The sequence below is a fragment of the Myotis daubentonii genome, chromosome 1, assembly GCF_963259705.1.
Source record: "Myotis daubentonii chromosome 1, mMyoDau2.1, whole genome shotgun sequence".
NCBI lineage: Eukaryota > Metazoa > Chordata > Mammalia > Chiroptera > Vespertilionidae > Myotis > Myotis daubentonii.
Genome location: NC_081840.1, coordinates 89,454,778 through 89,472,392, shown reverse-complemented (window position 1 = coordinate 89,472,392; position 17,615 = coordinate 89,454,778). Strand labels below are relative to the sequence as shown.

At 48.1% G+C, this 17,615-nt stretch overlaps 1 protein-coding gene and 1 pseudogene across 2 annotated transcripts in view; one reads left to right on the top strand and one right to left on the bottom strand.

Annotated features, from left to right (window-relative positions):
• The window catches only part of PRORP (protein only RNase P catalytic subunit), a 180,390-nt gene that overhangs the window by 136,763 nt on the left and 26,012 nt on the right, over positions 1–17,615 (bottom strand). The window lies entirely within an intron of this gene.
• On the top strand, positions 6,829–7,830 carry LOC132228115 (pleckstrin homology domain-containing family A member 3-like; annotated as a pseudogene).

The window sequence follows — 17,615 nt, the reverse complement described above, 5'->3', positions numbered from 1 at the left end:
ATCCTAATAAAAGAGTAATATGCACCCTAACTGGTTTACCTCAGGGGATAGAGCGTGAACCTGCGGACTCAAAGGTCCCAGGTTCGATTCCAGTCAAGGGCATGTACATTGGTTGCGGGCACATCCCCAGTAGGGAGTGTGCAGGAGGCAGCTGGTCGATGTTTCTCTCTCATCAATGTTTCTAACTCTCTATCCTTCTCCTTTCCTCTCTGTAAAAAAAATCAATAAAATATCCTATCTAATAATAGACAAACATGGTAATTAACCATACCTCCGCTATGCTTCCCATTGGCTAATCAGCAGGATATGAAAATTAACTGCCAACCAAGATGGCGGCCGGCAGCCAGGTAGCTGAAGCGAACAGGAGGCTTGCTTGCTCCAGTGATGAAGGAAGCCAAGGTTCCCCGCCTGCCACAGCCGGGCTCTGAGCTGCACTCTAAGCAACAATGTTTCAATTATAGAAGCTAAACAAACCCCAGGTACCTGCTTTCAGCCAGCTGGCCTCAGAGCTGGAGCCACAACAAAGTTCCAATTACAGAAGGTAAATAAATCCCAGAATTTAAAAAAAAGAAAAAAAGGAAAGACTGGGAGCTTCAGTTGCAGGCTTGGCCCGCCTGAAAACAGCCATCAGCCCCTTATCCAGGCTGGCCAGGTACCCCAGTGGGGACCCCCAACATGAAGGGGGTGCGGGCAGCCTGAAAACAGCCCTCAGCCCCTCATTCTGGCTGGCCAGACACCCCAGTGGGGACTCCCACTCTGAAGGGGGTGCGGGCAGCCTGAAAACAGCCATCAGCCCCTCATCCAGGCAGGCCAGGCACCCCAGTGTGGACCCCCACCCTAAAGGGGGTGCGGGCAGCCTGAAAACAGCCATCAGCCCCTCATCCAGGCTGACCAAGCACCCAAGCAGGACCCCCACCCTGATCCGGGACACCCTTCAGGGCAAACCAGCCAGCCCCCACCCATGCACCAGGCCTCTATCCTATATAGTAAAAGGGTAATATGCAAACTGATCCTAACAGCAGAAAGACTGGGAATGACTGGTCACTATGACACACACTGACCACCAGGGGGTAGGAGCTCAATGCAGGAGCTACCCTCTGGTGGTCAGTGAGCTCCCACATGGGGGAGCTCCGTTCAGCCACAAGCCAGGCTGATGGCTGCCAGTACAGCGGTGGTGGTGGGAGCCTCTCCTGCCTCCTCAGCAGTGCTAAGGATGTCCGACTGCAGCTTAGGTCTGCTCCCCGCTGGCAAGTGGACATCCCCCGATGGCTGCAGGGCTGCCAGAGGGATGTCTGATTGCCAGCTTAGGCCCAATCCCCTGGGGAGCAGGCCTCAGCCAGCAGATGGTTGTCCCCTGAGGGGTCCCAGACTGTGAGAGGGCACAGGCCAGGCTGAGGGACCTTCCCCCCAACCCCCCGCCCTGAGTGCACAAATTTTTGTGCACCGGGCTTCTAGTATTAAATAAGACCCTGTGTATTAGCTTTGGCTATCAGTGCACATATTAAAAAAAAAAAAAAAATGAAAGAAAAGAGTAATATGCAAATTAACCATCACTTCATGATAAAGATGGCAGCACCCACAGCCAATAAGGAGGGAACATGAAAATTGATGAGACAAAGATGGTGGTGCCAGCAGAAGCCACGGAGCCAGTGGGAGAGCAGGAGAGCGGGCAGGAAGGCTTGGGAATGGGGTTAGAGGAGATCAGGTTAGGAAGGGAAGGCAGTTGGGGGTGATCAGGCCGGCGGTGGGGGAAGTTGGGGGCGAGCAGGCCATTGGGGGGGCCATTGGGGGTGACCAGGCTGGTGGGGGGGGGCAGTTGGGGGCAATCAGGCCAGCGTGGAGGGCAGTTGGGGGTGAGCAGGCCAGCAGGGGGTGTTAGTTGGGGCCAAGCAGGCCAGCGGGAGGGGGCAGTTGAGGGCAAGCAGGCCAGCAGGGGGAGCCAGTTGGGGCAAGCAGGTGGCAGTGGGGGACAGTTGAGTGCAATCAGGCCAGCAAGATAGGCAATTTGGGGCAAGCAAGCTGGTGGTGTGGGGACAGTTGGGGCTGAGCAAGCCATAGGGGTGGGGTAGCAGGGGGCAAGCAGGCTGGCAGGGGGGGTGCAGTAGGGGATGAGCAGGCTGGTGGGGGGGGCAGTTGGGGGCACTAAGGCTGGCAGGCAGAGTGGTTAGAGGCGATCAGGCAGGCAGGCAGATGAGTGGTTAGGAGCCAGCGGTCCCAATTACGAGAGGGATGTCCGACTGCTGGTTTAGGCCGGATCCCTGTGGGACTCGGGTTTGATTCCCTGTAGGATCGGGCCTAAACCAGCAGTCGGACATCCCCCAAGGAGTCCCAGATTGGAGAGGGTGCAGGCCGGGCTGAGGGATACCCTCCCCCGTGCACGAATTTCGTGCACCGGGCCACTAGTCCTATATAATAAAAGCCTAATATGCTAAGTGTTTGGTCATCCAGTTGTCCATTCAACCAATCAAAGCATAATATGCTAATGATATGCTAAGGCTGCTCAACTGCTCATTATGATGTGCACTGACCAACAGGGTGCAGATGCTCCAACCAGTAGGTTATCTTGCTGCTGGGGTCTGGCTGATTGGGACTGAGCCAGACGGGCCAGATATGCCCTGGAGCCCTCCTGTGGTCCCTCCCCGGTTGGCCAAACTCCCGTGTGCCGGGAGCCGGTCCATGCTTGCTGTTTCAAGGGACCTGGCATATATGGCATACTGTTCTTAATATGTTTGCTCACCTTCTTGGCGCTGTGTTTTAATCAAGGTCACCTCTCGGAGAAAGGTTGTTTCCCCAGGTAGGGATTTTCCCCTGAAGTTAGGGAGGGAATAAAACCTCTCAACTAAGTGCCAGGTGGGTAATTAATCACTTTAACTACGAACAATCATGCTTAAGCTACATAATCTTTACTCCCTGGAATGGAGATAAGAATCGCCCTAACCTTTGGAATAGAGATTGATAGGACTGAATCAACTGGTATAAATACAGATGTAACAAGACAGCAAGAGACAGAATTTAGAACACAGAACTTAGGAGACAGGACTTAGAAGACAGGACCAAGAGAGACAGAACCTAGGCACAGAACCTACACAGAACGTTCTCTAGAGACAGAAGGACTTCTCTGGAGAGAGCATGGCAAAAGATCCTGGACTGAACCTGACTACAGAAATATGGCAAGAGAACCTGACTAGAACCTGGTGACCAAACCTGGCTAGAGATCTCAGACAGAACCTGGCTGGAGAACCAGCAGAACCTCTCTGGAGATGCAGACCAGAACTTAGCTGGAGATCCTGGCTGGAGATCCTGGCTAGGCTGCTGATCAACTGAACACTGTCTCCGTGTCCTTCCTTCTTCGCCGACTCCGTCCACGCCTTTGGGGACCCCTGGACCTACTGGGGCTGGACCCCGGCATCTGGTGCCCGAACAGGGACCCCTAGGTAAGCACCCTGCACTCTGGACGGATAGGACTCCACCTTAGGAAGAGGGTGGATAGTCTTCGCTGACTCCATCCACACCTTTGGGAACCCCTGGAACAGGATTCCCTTAGGTAACCCCCCCCCCCAATTGAGAATCTCCACACTCGGGACGGATAGGACTCCACCAGGGTACTGCATACCCCCCTATAGAGGATAAGTAGGGTAAGAAGGTGGATAGTACAGAACTTAGATTGAGAAGATGTGCCATACTGAGTCCAAAGAAAGAAGACTCTGTATTGATCTTTAGATTAAGAAGATGTGCCATACTGAGTCTAAAGAAATAAGAATCTGTATTGATCTTTTAACACATATGCTTGTTAGCAGAGGAATTAAGGTTACTCCCAGTCAGACAGAACGTTTTATACAAGAAGTATGTCCATGCTTTTCTGAGGAAGGAAAGGTAAATGTAAAGGCATGGGAGGAGGTAGGCCCAAGGAGCCTTATCCTTAACCCCACTGCAGCCTTTCCACCCCGGGAAAGTGCAGGATTGGCAAGCTCTCCCTGGGGTGATAGATCAGGACTCAGGTAATAGCGGAAAGCGCCAATCCTACTCTTAAAATGGATACAAGAGAGCATTTCAGGTTTTTCTTTTTAATGCCTGCTTTTAAAAAATAAAAAAGGGGGAATTTGCCGGGAGCCGGTCCATGCTTGCTGTTTCAAGGGACCTGGCATATATGGCATACTGTTCTTAATATGTTTGCTCACCTTCTTGGCGCTGTGTTTTAACCAAGGTCACCTCTCGGAGAAAGGTTGTTTCCCCAGGTAGGGATTTTCCCCTGAAGTTAGGGAGGGAATAAAACCTCTCAACTAAGTGCCAGGCGGGTAATTAATCACTTTAACTATGAACAATCATGCTTAAGCTACATAATCTTTACTCCCTGGAATGGAGATAAGAAACGCCCTAACCTTTGGAATAGAGATTGATAGGATTGAATCAACTGGTATAAATACAGATGTAACAAGACAGCAAGAGACAGAATTTAGAACACAGAACTTAGGAGACAGGACTTAGAAGACAGGACCAAGAGAGACAGAACCTAGGCACAGAACCTATACAGAACGTTCTCTAGAGACAGAAGGACTTCTCTGGAGAGAGCATGGCAAAAGATCCTGGACTGAACCTGACTACAGAAATATGGCAAGAGAACCTGACTAGAACCTGGTGACCGAACCTGGCTAGAGATCTCAGACAGAACCTGGCTGGAGAACCTAGCGAGGGAACATGGCTACAGAACCTGACTGGAGATCCTAAGCAGAACCTCTCTGGAGATCCAGACCAGAACTTGGCTGGAGATCCTGGCTGGAGATCCTGGCTAGGCTGCTGATCAACTGAACACTGTCTCCGTGTCCTTCCTTCTTCGCCAACTCCGTCTACGCCTTTGGGAACCCCTGGACCTGCTGGGGTTGGACCCCGGCACCCGTGTCCCTCCCAAGCCTCGATCGTGCACCAGTAGGGTTCCTCAGCCTGACCTGTGCCCTCTTGCAATCCGGGACCCCTTGGGGGATGTCGGAGAGCCAGTTTCGGCCTAATCCTGCAGGCATAAAAGGCTAATATGCAAATCGACCAAATGGCAGAATGACTAGTCGCTAGATGTGCACTAACCACCAGGGGGCAGACACTCAACGCAGGAGCTGCCCCTTGGTGGTCAGTACGCACCCACAGGGGGAGCAGCGCTCAGCCAGAAGTGGCAGTGGCGGGAGTCTCTCCCACCTCCTTGGCAGTCGGACATCCCCGAGGGCTCCTGGACTGCGAGAGGGCGCAGGCCAGGCTAAGGGACCTCCCCCACAAGTGCACAAATTTTGTGTACTGGGCCTCTTGTGGGTATATATATTTACCATTTGAAAGTTTATTAAGGGGCCAGAACCCCAGTTCTAAGGATTAGCCCTACCACATATTAACACATTAAGCACCAAGCCTGTTTTGTCTTCCTTTCCGTTTAGCCCGTGATATCTGATTTCACCAATATGCTGTCTGTACCAGTGACTGACCGGTCCAGATGGAAAGTATAGTGTCGTCACCCGTGACTGACATGGTGCTTAACGTGTTAAAATATGTAATACAACTATAGCATGCAATCAAAATTGTATGGTCATGTATGCCCTGGACAGTGTGTTCAGTGGTTAGAGCATGGGCCATGCACCAAAGGGTCTTGGGTTTGATTTCCAGTCAAGGGCACATGCCTAGGTTGCAGGTTCAATCCCAGGCCCTGGCCGTGTCTCTCTCTCTCTCTCACATCAATGTTTCTCTCTCTCTCCCCCACTCCCTTTCTCCCTTGCACTCTCTCTCTAAAAAAAAAAAAAGGAAAGAAAACCAATGGGGAAAATATCCTTAGGTGAGGATTAACAAAACAAACAAAATAACATGATCATGTACAGAAGTTAATGGATGAGAATAGAAAGTTCAGAAACAGACCCCAGTATTAATGGGAATTTGATATATGCTAAAAGTGGCATCCCAATGTGGTAGGGGGAAAATATGGGTTGTTAAAAGGTATTGACATAACTGGGTAATTATGGGAGGTCTTTTGTTTGTGAGTGTTCATCGTTTAACCCTATATAATAAAAGCCTAATATGCAAATCAAACAACCAATGGAACAACCGGTCACTATGACACACAATGACCACCAACACAGGAGCTGCCTCCAGCCCGCAGGCACCAGGCCAGCCAAGGCAGGTGCCAGCCAGGGGCCCCTGATTACCCTGCTGGTTGCCCGGCAGAGGGAGGCAATCGGTGACAGCAGCATTGGGCGAGGTCAGCAAGCAGGTGGCAGCAGGCTGGCCAAGGCAGGTGCTAGCAGGGGGCCCTCCGATCGCCCCACAGATTGGCCCTGATCGCCGACCAGGCCTAGGGACCCTACCCGTGTATGAATTTTGTGCACCAGGCCTCTAGCAATCTTATAATGGAAAAGACCTTTCTAAGTATGAAACCCAGGAGCCTTAAGAAAAAAGTTTGATAAATGTGCCTATTTTAAAACGTGCATGGAAAACTAAATATCTTAAGTTTAAAAAAAAAAAAAAGGCCTCAGAAGATTGTAATTCAAATCACAATTTTTCAAATAAAGAGCTCCTACAAATCAATACAAAAAATGGACAAGAAAGAAGCAAGCAGTTAGCAGAAATCTAACTGGCTTTAAATCTATGAAAAGATTACTTGACCTATCAAGAAAAATGTAGGAAAACAAACAGGGAGCAGCTGGGATGAGGAAACTAGAGCAGGAGGATGGCCAGACTCACCCAGAGATATCTGAGCCCACACTTCCTCCTGGTCCCTGAGCTCCACCTGCAGCCACCTCAGTCCAGCCCTCTATGGGCCTCCAGATACTAGGGTGCTCGCGGGCTGAGGGCGGCTTGGTGATGGCTAGGGCCACCAGGGGAGGGGTCGGCAGGGCTAGGAACGGCTGTCCAGTCTACCCAATCACTGTGGCTGGAAGGCTGGTGCCAGACCAGCAGGATGAGCAGTGCCAGGCTCCAAAGCATGGAAGAGGTCTGTACAAGTGGACCAACTATCTCATAGGTTGACAGCCTCAATGGTTTGCTTTAAATAATGTAATCCTGTCCTACTATGATACACAAGATGATGTTTGCAACAGGATCAAAGGAAGTATAAAGATAGCAGTTTGTAAAATTAAAATCCATTTGGCAGACATCACAAGAATGCAATTAATCATTCCAGGAGAGCAGCATTTCTACATGAAAGTGGTGAATGTAGCTGCAAGACAGAGCTGGCTGGTTGCTCTGGGGAGCTCTAAAGCCTGTTTGACTGATACTAGGACTAAAAAAGTAAATTAAGTGAAACCAGTGAATCTCCGAAAACCAAAATGTCTGAACTTCGCCTCTTCTGTGACCTAAATGCATAATTCATATAAATCAAGAATTTGTTCAACATGATGAAGATCATTCATCTCCCAGCATAGAGAACATGAATGAAGCCTCTTCTCTACTTAGTGCCACATGTAATACGTTTATCACAACGCTTGAGGAATATGTGAAGAGAGCAAATGCTAAGTTTAAACCTGAGATGTTTCAGCTGTGCCATCCAGATTCCTTAGTTTCTCCTGTGTCATCCTTTCTGGTTCAAATGATGACGCTGTCTACGAGTCACCCCTGCTCTTACAGTTCAGAGAGGAGTAGCCACTCTGTAAAAGAACTGGTGGTTATACTTCACCCACTCTCCCAGTGAGCTGAAAAACCTACTTGGATACACCTTGCAATGATATCCCTCATTTATACCCAGATAGGCCTGTTCACTGTTCAAGAAATACACTTATCGGAGATTTAGCATCAGCAACCATTCCTGAAGACTTATGGCCAAAAAATTGTGAATTGGAAGATTCTCTTTCATCCTTCTCTTGCTGAGGAAACAAAAGTATGAAACTTCCTTTAAGTATTGCTATGCAAAAGCTGCTATAATTAAACTATGTGAAAGGGAGTAGTTTTTCCCTTAGAATTTCTCAGCATTTTATAGAATACTAGAGGCCTGGTGCACAAAATTCGTGCACGGGGGGGGGGGTGCACGTCCCTCAGCCTGGCCTGCACCCTCTCGCAATCCAGGACCCCTTAGGGGATGTCCGACTGCCAATTTAGGCCCAATACCACGGGATCGGGCCTAAACTGACAGTTGGACATCTCTCTCACAATCCAGGACTGCTGTCTCCTAACCGTTGGCCTGCCTGATTGCCCCTAACCACTCTGCCTGCCTGCCTCAATGCCCCTAACCACTCACCTGCCTGCCTGCCTGATCACCCCTAACTACCTCTGCCTCGGCCCCACCACCACAGCTTCATCCAGAAGGACGTCTAGAAGGCCATTTGGCTATCCGGTTTAATTAACATAATATGCTTTTATTATTATAGATTGTAAACAAACAAAAAACCCACATACTGTTGAAGTGTATTTTATCTTTATATAGTTTATTTGCAAGAGTATTTTCCTAATAATTTCACAGTATGAATGTGTATCTTTTTTCTTTTTAAATAAATGATTATGTAATATTTTGACATCCATAAGGACAAATGTAGATATTTTTCTAAAAAATTGTGAGGGACTGACAGCTTAGTAAGTGTATTGTAGCTTATAAACGTGGTATCCCATAAACATACTGTTTCAGTTTGACAGAAGTATGATATATGTAACTTGGGCCATGGACCAAATAGTCACTTTACCACCGATGAAAATGAGCTACAATAGGAGCTTGATGATGATTGTACTGTATTAATTAAAGCAAAAAGGAAACATTTAATATTCTAAATATTTTAACCCAAATACCATGACAGTGAGGATATTTTATAAACCAAACTATGTTGTCCTTCATAAGTGAAGTTGACACTATTTATTTATCAATACCAAATTTGGGTTTAAGTATTTAATTTTTATGTATTTATTTTTCTGTTGCATCAAAAAATGACCTACCAAATTTAAGATATGCATACATTGTTATTTACACTGTTCTAGAAAAAAGGTTAGTGTTGTAGTGACATAGCTCACTTCCACCAGAGAAATAAATGACTTTCGATGAAAAAAAAAGAAAATGTAAATTAACCCTATACCAAGATTCACTTTTCACTTCTGATAGGCAAAGATCAAAATGTTTGATGGCACACTGGAACACAAAGGTGTAGAGACACAGAATTCTTACACTTTGGTGATCTGTGTATATGCATACTGATAAAATTTCCATGAAGGCCAATTAAATTTGCAGGGATCTACCTTACAAGCTGTCTTAGAATATGTAAGAAATTACAAATGTATAAGATGATTCCCTGTGACATTTTTGTAATAGTAAAAGACTTAACCTAAATAACCATTAATAGAAGACTGAATAAGTAATTAAATTTTGATCATTCTATACAATGGGAAATGATACAGCTAGAAAGAGAAAAAAGAAAGAAGAAGAGGGAGAGAAGTGGGGGGGAAAGGGACAGAAGATAATATATATTTTTGTCTTAAAATACAAAATGATAACCCTCAGTCAATTACGCAAAGGACAGAAAAAGTTTCACTAAAGAATTCTCAACATAGAATTACTAGTTAAAGACACATGTTCTCTAGCAGCTAGGTATATTTCCAAGTAGATTTTTGAAATAAGTAATCAGACAGAGTGGAATTTACAAATATAAAGTTAGTCCTTAAATCTTGCCTGAGCTTGGGGAAAATCGATTTTATTCAGGTAAGAATAGTTTAGAGTTAATTTTATTTTAAATTAAATTTCTATATAGAACAAAAAAAAAGCTGTATTCTTTTTAATCCCTTCCCTTTCCTATCATATCCTGACAGAACTATAGAAAATAGCTAAAAGAAAGGCAGAAAGACATTTTTCTTTGTTAAACAAAGATTGCAGAGTCTTGCTCTCAAATTAGAAAGGAACGAATCAGGAAAGCAATAATATGGCTTGGATCCTGCACCCTAGAAATGCTAACTACTTTTTATTTTTAATTCTGCTCTCAGTTCAAGGAGTTCCTCCATGCTTACACACCCTAGAAAGCCCCTCTGATTTATAACCAACCAGGAACTGGCCCTAAAACATCAATCTAGAACCTAATGTCCCTCTTCCTTGAAAGTAAAAAGAATATTTAAGTCCTTCCACTGGGTGATTCCTGCCCAAAAGCAAAATAAAAATTTTGCACAGATGCCAGAGGCTAAAGCAGGGGTGGGCAAACTTTTTGACTCGAGGGCCACAATGGGTTCTTAAACTGGACCGGAGGGCCGGAACAAAAGCATGGATGGAGTGTTTGTGTGAACTAATATAAATTCAAAGTAAACATCATTACATAAAAGGGTACGGTCTTTTTTTTTTTTAGTTTTATTCATTTCAAATGGGCCAGATTCGGCCCGCGGGCCGTAGTTTGCCCACGGCTGGGCTAAAGCAAACAGCAGCATCAAAAAGAGATATTGGAAGGCCAATGGACTTTGATATTCAGCAGTGCTGAATATCAGCCTAAGTTTTGCTCCTACTATGACTGCAATGGCTCGAGGCTTCTTCCTGACCTGATCATCTTTACATTGTATACCAAACTTTACCTTTGATCTGCCTGTATGCATTGCTAAAAGGCAAATGTGTATTCAAAGTGAATAAAAAGGAGATGGGAGCAGGCTCAGAGAGCCTCTTCATGAAAGAGGTTTCCACCTGGCCCCCCATGCCTTCCAAATTCTTATTGTATAGCATTTTCATTTGTGCATTGGCCCCTCCTTCAGATCCTGAACCTCGTTGTGCAGGTCACAGCACAGATAAAACTCATTGGAAAACTTTTCAAAAATAAATCAGAAGAGATAGAAGATGGCGGAGTAGGTAAATGCCTGTACTCACCACCTCCCACAACCACATCACATTTACAACTGAAATACAGAACAACCATCATCCAGAACTGCCTAAAAACTGGCTGAATGGAAATCCTACAACTAAAGAAGTAAAGAAGAAAGCACACCGATACTGGTAGGAGGTGTAGAGGCACGGAACAGCTCTGCGGAGGCCGGAGGCTGCCCAGAGGAGAAAGGGATGGCAGCCCAACACCAGAACCCCAGCCCAGGGTTCCAGAGCTAGGAAAAGAAGTCCCCATAACTATGGGCTGTAAAAACCAGTGTGGATTGGTGACACAGAGGCTGCCAGAGACCCAGCTGTTCTCCTCTTAAAAGGCTGGCATCGCGAACTGAACTTATAAGGTCCTGCTTCCTCTGAGCTCCAGCACCAGGGTGAGGCTTTGGAGGACACAGACACGTAAGAAGAGAAACTGGATTATCTGGCATCAGGGCAGGAACTCAGGGGCAGCTTTCTCCCAGACAGAGGTGCTGGCAGGGATCATTATTCCCATATTGGGACCTCCCTGGTAGCAGGGCTGACTGACTGCCATTTCTGTTTGATCTGCCCTGGTGATTTCCTAAGACCCACACCTCATCCAATTTACAACCCCACCCAAGCTGTATGCAGTGGCTTTTGCATATGAATGACCCATCCTTGCTCAGGATAAAATGTCTCAAACAAGCTGCAGCTGGGTCAGGGAGCCCCAAACCTATCAATAATAGGCCCAAGACCCAACACCAGCACCAGTCTGTCTTGATTCATAGCTGGGCCTCTCCTGGGCACTTCCAAACTCCATACAGAGAGGAGAAATCTGTAGATCTCTCTGTAGCTCCTGTTGAGTGGCCACAGGCAGTGGCTGACTTTGCACCTCCCTGGAGACCCAAGAGCCAGTGTACCCAGTGGTCAGTGTGGGACCATACCAGATTACAACTCTACACATTCATAAGCGACACATTCAAGGGGCAGACTCAGAGAGCTCCAAAGCCCCACTGAAGCAAGTCCTGCTTCATAGGGGTGTCTCCTGCACAGCAGCTCTCCCACTGTAGTTGCAGCTGGTTCTCACAGCCAATTGGCCTGGAGATCAATTCCTCCCAGTGACACCAACACCAATCAAGGCTCAACTACAAGACTGTGCTCAAAGCCCACAAAGGGGTGCAGCTAGAGTTACCAGGTCAGGTGAATGGGGAGGCTGAGCCACTGGGACCTATAGAACACGTACTACACAAGGCTATTCTACCATCTCAAGGAGACATAGCAGCTTTACCCAACACATAGAAATAAACACAGGGAAGCAGCCAAAATGTGGAGACAAAGAAACATGTTACAAATGAAAGAAATGGAAGAAAGCAAACTACTGAATACAGAGTTCAAAATCATGGTTATAAGGTTACTCAAGAATCTTCTAGAAACACCAATCAGAAAGAATATATACACCGCTATGTTCATAGCAGCACAATTTACAATAGCTAAGATTTGGAAACAACCTAAGTACCCATCAGCAGATGAGTGGGTTAAAAACTATGGTTCATCTACTCAATGGAACACTATGCTGCCTGCTGTAAAGAAGAAGAAACTCTTACCATTTGCAACAGCATGGATGGACCTGGAGAGCATTATGCTAAGTGAAATAAGCCAGTCAGAGAAAGATAAATATCACATGATCTCACTCATTTGTGGAATATAATGAACAACAAAAACTGATGAACAAAATTATATCCAGAGACATAGAATCATCGAACAGATCATCCAACCTCAGAGGGAAGAGAGGGAAGTCAGGGAGGTGGGGATTAGCGATCAACCAAAGGACTTGTATGCATGCATATAAGCATAACCCATGGTCACAGACAGTAGTGGGGTGAGAGCATGAGCTGGGGGGAAAAGGGGAATGACGGGGAGAGGTCAATGGGGGAAAAAGGAGATATATGTGATACTTTAAATAATATAGAATCCTATCTAATAAAAGAGAAACATGGTAATTGGCCTTACATCCGCTACCCTTCCCATTGGCTAATCAGGGCGATATGCAAATTAACTGCAAGCCAAGATGGCGGCCAGCAGCCAGGCAGCTTGAAGCTAACATGGGGCTTGCTTGCTTCAGTGACAGAGGACTCCAACGTTCCCCGCCTACCTTTCCGGCCTCTGAGCTTGCAGTTTAAAACATTGTTACAAATATAGAAGCTATACAAAACCCCAGAAAACTGCTTTCAGCCAGCTGGGATCTCAGAGCTGGAGTTGATACAGTGTTTCGATTATAAAACCCAAACAAACCAGATACCTGCTTTCAGCAGCAGAGGCCTCAGAGCTGGAGCCAAGCCTCAGAGCTAAAGCTGGCCCAGAATTAAAAAAAGAAAAAAGGAAAAAAGGAGTAATTGGGAGCTTCAGTAACCCGCCAGCCTGAAAACAGCCCTCAGCCCCTCACCCAGACTGGCCAGGCACCCCAGTGGGGACCCCCACCTGAAGGGGGTGTGACCAGCTGCAAACAGCCATCATCCCCTCACCCAGGCTGGCCAGGCACCCCAGTGGGGACCCCCACCCTGATCCAGGACACCCTTCAGGGCAAACGAGCCGGCCCCCACCCATGCACCAGGCCTCTATCCCATATAGTAAAAGGGTAATATGCCTCCCAGCACCGGGATCAGCGGAGCCGAGAGGCCTCCCGGCCCCGGGATCAGCATGACAGGGGGCAGCGCCCAAACCCCCTGATCGCCCTGCGGCTCTGTGTGTGACAGGGGGCGGGGCCACAACCTCTCTATCCGCCCTGCTCTATTCGTGACAGGGGAAGGTGCCCCAACCCCCTGATCAGCCCTGCTCTGTGCCTGATAGGGGGGAGCTCCCAACTCCCTGATCGCCCTGCAGCTCTGTGTGTGACAGGGTGTGGTGCCCCAACCCCCCCGCCACACACACACACACACACACGGGCCCTGCTCTGTGTGTGACGGGGTAGAGCCATAACCTCCCCATCAGCCCTGCCCTGAGTGTGAGAGTGGCGGCGCCCCAACCCCCTGATCGGCCCTGCTCTGTGGGTGATAGAGGGCGGCGCCCCAACCCGCCACCCGGGAGCAGGCCTAAGCCAGCAGGTCGTTATCTCCCGAGGGGTCCCAGACTGCGAGAGGGCACAGGCCGGGCTGAGAGACCCCTCCTCCCCCCCGAGTGCACAAATTTTTGTGCACCGGGCCTCTAGTTTAAACAATAAAATCTTCTAGAAACCTCCAAGGGACTTAGTGAGGCTTTCAAGGATCTTAGTGAGAATGCCAAAAAAAAAAAAAAAAAAGAAGGAAAAAGACCAGTCAGAAATTAAGCATACACTGACTGAAATAAAGAATAATATACAGGGATTCAACAGTAGAGTAGAGGATTCCGAGAATCAAATCAATGAATTGAAATGTGAGGAAGCAAAAAACACCCAATCAGAAGACCAAAAAGAAATAAGAATAAAAAAATATGAAGATAGTATAAGGAGCCTCTGGGACAACTTCAAGCATACCAATATTCACATTATGGGGGTGCCGGAAGAAGAGTGAGAGCAAGATACTGAAAATCTATTTGAAGAAATAATGACAAAAAATTTCCCCTGTCTGGTGAAAGAAGTAGATTTACAAGTCCAGGAAGCACAGAGTCCCAAGCAAGAAGAACCCAAAGAGACCGTCACCATGACACATCATTAAAATGCCAAGGACTAAAGACAAAGAGAGAATCTTAAAAGCAGCAAGACAAAAGCATTTAGTTACCTACAAGGGAATGCCCATACGACTGTTAGCTGATTTCTCAACAAAAACTATGCAGGCCAGAAGGAAGTGGCAAGAAATATTCAAAGTGATGAATAGCAAGGACCTACAGTAAAGATTACTCTACCCAGCAAAGCTCTCATTTAGAATTGAAGGGCAAATAAAGAGCTTCACAGACAAGAAAAAGTTAAAGGAGTTCATCACCACCAAACCAATATTATATGAAATGTTGAAGGGTATTCTTTAAGAAGAGGAAGAAGAAAAAAATCAAAACTATGAACAACAAAATGGCAACAAATACTAGTAAATACCTATCAACAATTGAATCCAAACATCAAAATAAACAAATAAGAAATCTAATTAATAGAATAAACTAGTGACTGGGATGGAATCAGAGGCATGGAAATGGAGCAGACAGATGATTGTCAAAGATCTTATATGCACATATGCATTACCTATGGACACAGATGATAGGGTGGCAAAGGCCTAGGTTGGGGTGGGAACTGGGTGGAGAGGAGCAATGGGGGGAAAAAAGAGGGACATATTTAATAATATTAACAATAAAGATTAAAAATAACACTAGAAAAAAAAGAAGTAAAACAGATCAAGAGAGAAAGTCCTTAAAATGGAAAACAGGCAGAGAAGATTTAACATATGTCTTATTAGACTCCTAAAAGGAGAAAAACAAAGCAAAGGAACAGGACTAATGTTTATAACTATAATTCAAGAACTTTGTGTAAAAACTGTTGGACATTACGGAAAAATAATAAATTATTAAGGCCAATCCTATCTAATAAAAGAGAAAAATGGTAATTGGCGTACGACGATACCCTTTTCATTGGCTAATCAGGGCTATATGCAAATTAACTGCCAACTATGATTGGCAGTTAACTGCCAACTAAGATTGGCAGTTAACTGCCAACAAGATGGCGGTTAATTTGCATATGTAGGCACAATGCAGGGAGGCGAAAGGGAAAGCAGGAAGAAGCCCCCTGCCACTGACAGTGATCGGAAACCCAGGGGGGAGCTAAGAGCTGGGGGGCAGGGCAAAGGCGGCCCCAGGGCCGCCTTTGCCCTGCCCCCCAGCCATGATCGGAGAATCAGGTGCCTTTTCCGCCCTGGCCAGTGATAGCAGGAAGTAGGGGTGGAGCCAGCGATGGGAGCTGGGCACGGTCGAAGCTGGCAGTCCCAGGAGCTAGGGGTCCCTTGCCTGGCCCTAAAGCGGAGCCCACGATCGCGGGGCCGCTGCAGCTGCGGGTCCCCTCTGCCCGGGCCGGACGCCTAGGCCAGAGGCCTCAGGCCTGGTCAAGGGGCCAATCCGGTGATTGGTGATCGGAGGGTGATGAGGGTCAACTCCTCTGGCCGAGGCATCAGGCCTGGGTGGGGGGCGGAGCCGGGGATTGGGGGGATATGATGGTCCCCTTGCCCAGGCCTGAAGCCTGGGTCAGAGGAGTCAGGCTTGGGCGGGGGGTGGAGCAAGCGATCAGAGGGAGATGGGGGTCCCCTGCCCAGGCATGATTCCTGGGCCAGAGGCCTCAGGCCTGGGCGGGGGCCAGAGCCAGTGATCAGGGGGAGATGGGGGTCCCCTGTCCAAGCCTGACACCTCTGTCAGAGGTGTCAGGCCTGGGCAAGGGGTCGATCAGGCGATCGGAGGGTGATGGGGGTCAACGCCTGAGGGCTCCCAGTATGTGAGAGGGGGCAGGCTGGGCTGAGGGACACTCCCCTCCCCACACACACCCAGTGCACGAATTTCGTGCACCGGGCCCCTAGTCTAAAATAATAAAAGCATAATATGCTAATTAGACTGGACAGCCAAATGACCTTCAGGACATCCTTCCGGACAAAGCCACAGCGGCGCGGGGCAGAGGCAGAGTGGTTAGGGGCAATCAGGCAGGCAGGCAGAGGGGTTAGGGATGATCAAGCTGGCAGGCAGAGGGGTTAGGGGCGATGAAGCAGACAGGCGAGCTGTTAGGGGCAATGAGGCAGGCAGGCAGAGGTGGTTAGGGGCAATCAGGTAGGCAGGCACGTGGTTAGGAGTGATCAGGCAGGCAGGCAAGTGGTTAGGGGCGATCAGGGAGACAGGTGAGCAGTTAGGGGTGATCAGACAGAGGGGTTAGGGGCAATCAGGCAGGCGAGCAGTTAGGAGCCAGCATTCCCGGATTGCAAGAGGGATGTCCGAATGCCAGTTTAGGCCCAATCCCTGCGGAGCATCCCCCAAGTGGTCCCGGATTGAGAGAGGGTGCCGGCTGGGCTGCAAGAGGGTGCCCCCCCTCCCGTGAATGAATTACATGCACCAGGCCTCTAGTAAGTAAGTAAGTAAATAAATAAGTAAATAAATAAGTAAATAAATCAGAAAGTAAATACTTACTTTCCAAACAGGGGGCAGAAAGTCTTGGAGAAAAATTTAACACTAACTAAAAACCCTCAAAAAGAATTCCTAGAGAAAAGCAATTACAAGAGGGTTGCCCAAGGCTCTTTTTAAGAATCTTTATAAATTTTTCATTGTTTATCCCAGCGGTTCTTAACCTGTGGGTCACGACCCCTTTGGCAGTCGAACAACCCTTTCACAGGGGTCGCGTAAGACCATCCTGCATGTCAGGTATTTACATTACTAGAGGCCCAGTGCACAAAAATTTGTGTACTCGGGGGGAAGAGGGGGTCCCTCAGCCTGGCCTGTACCCTCTCGCAATCTGGGACCCCTCGGGAGATAAGGACCTGCTGGCTTAGGCCTGCTCCCGGGTGGCAGGGGGCAGGCCCAATCCCTAGGTGCAGCCCCTGGTCGGGCTCAGAGCAGGGCCGATTGGGGAGTTGGGGCGCCGCCCCCTGTCATGCACAGAGCAGGGCGGATTGGGAGGTTGTGATGCCACCCCCAGTCACACTCAGGGTAGGGCCGATTGGGGGGATGAGCACCGCCCCTGTCACACTCAAGGCAGGGTCGATGGGGAGGTTGCAGCGCCACCCCCTGTCATGCACAGAGCAGGGCCCATCAGGGGGTTGAGGAGCTTCCCCCGTCACTCACAGAGTAGGGCCGATAGGGGAGTTGGGGCACCGCCCCCTGTCACACACAGAGCAGGGCGGATCAGGGGGTTGGGGCACTTCCCCCTGTCACGCTGATCCCGGTG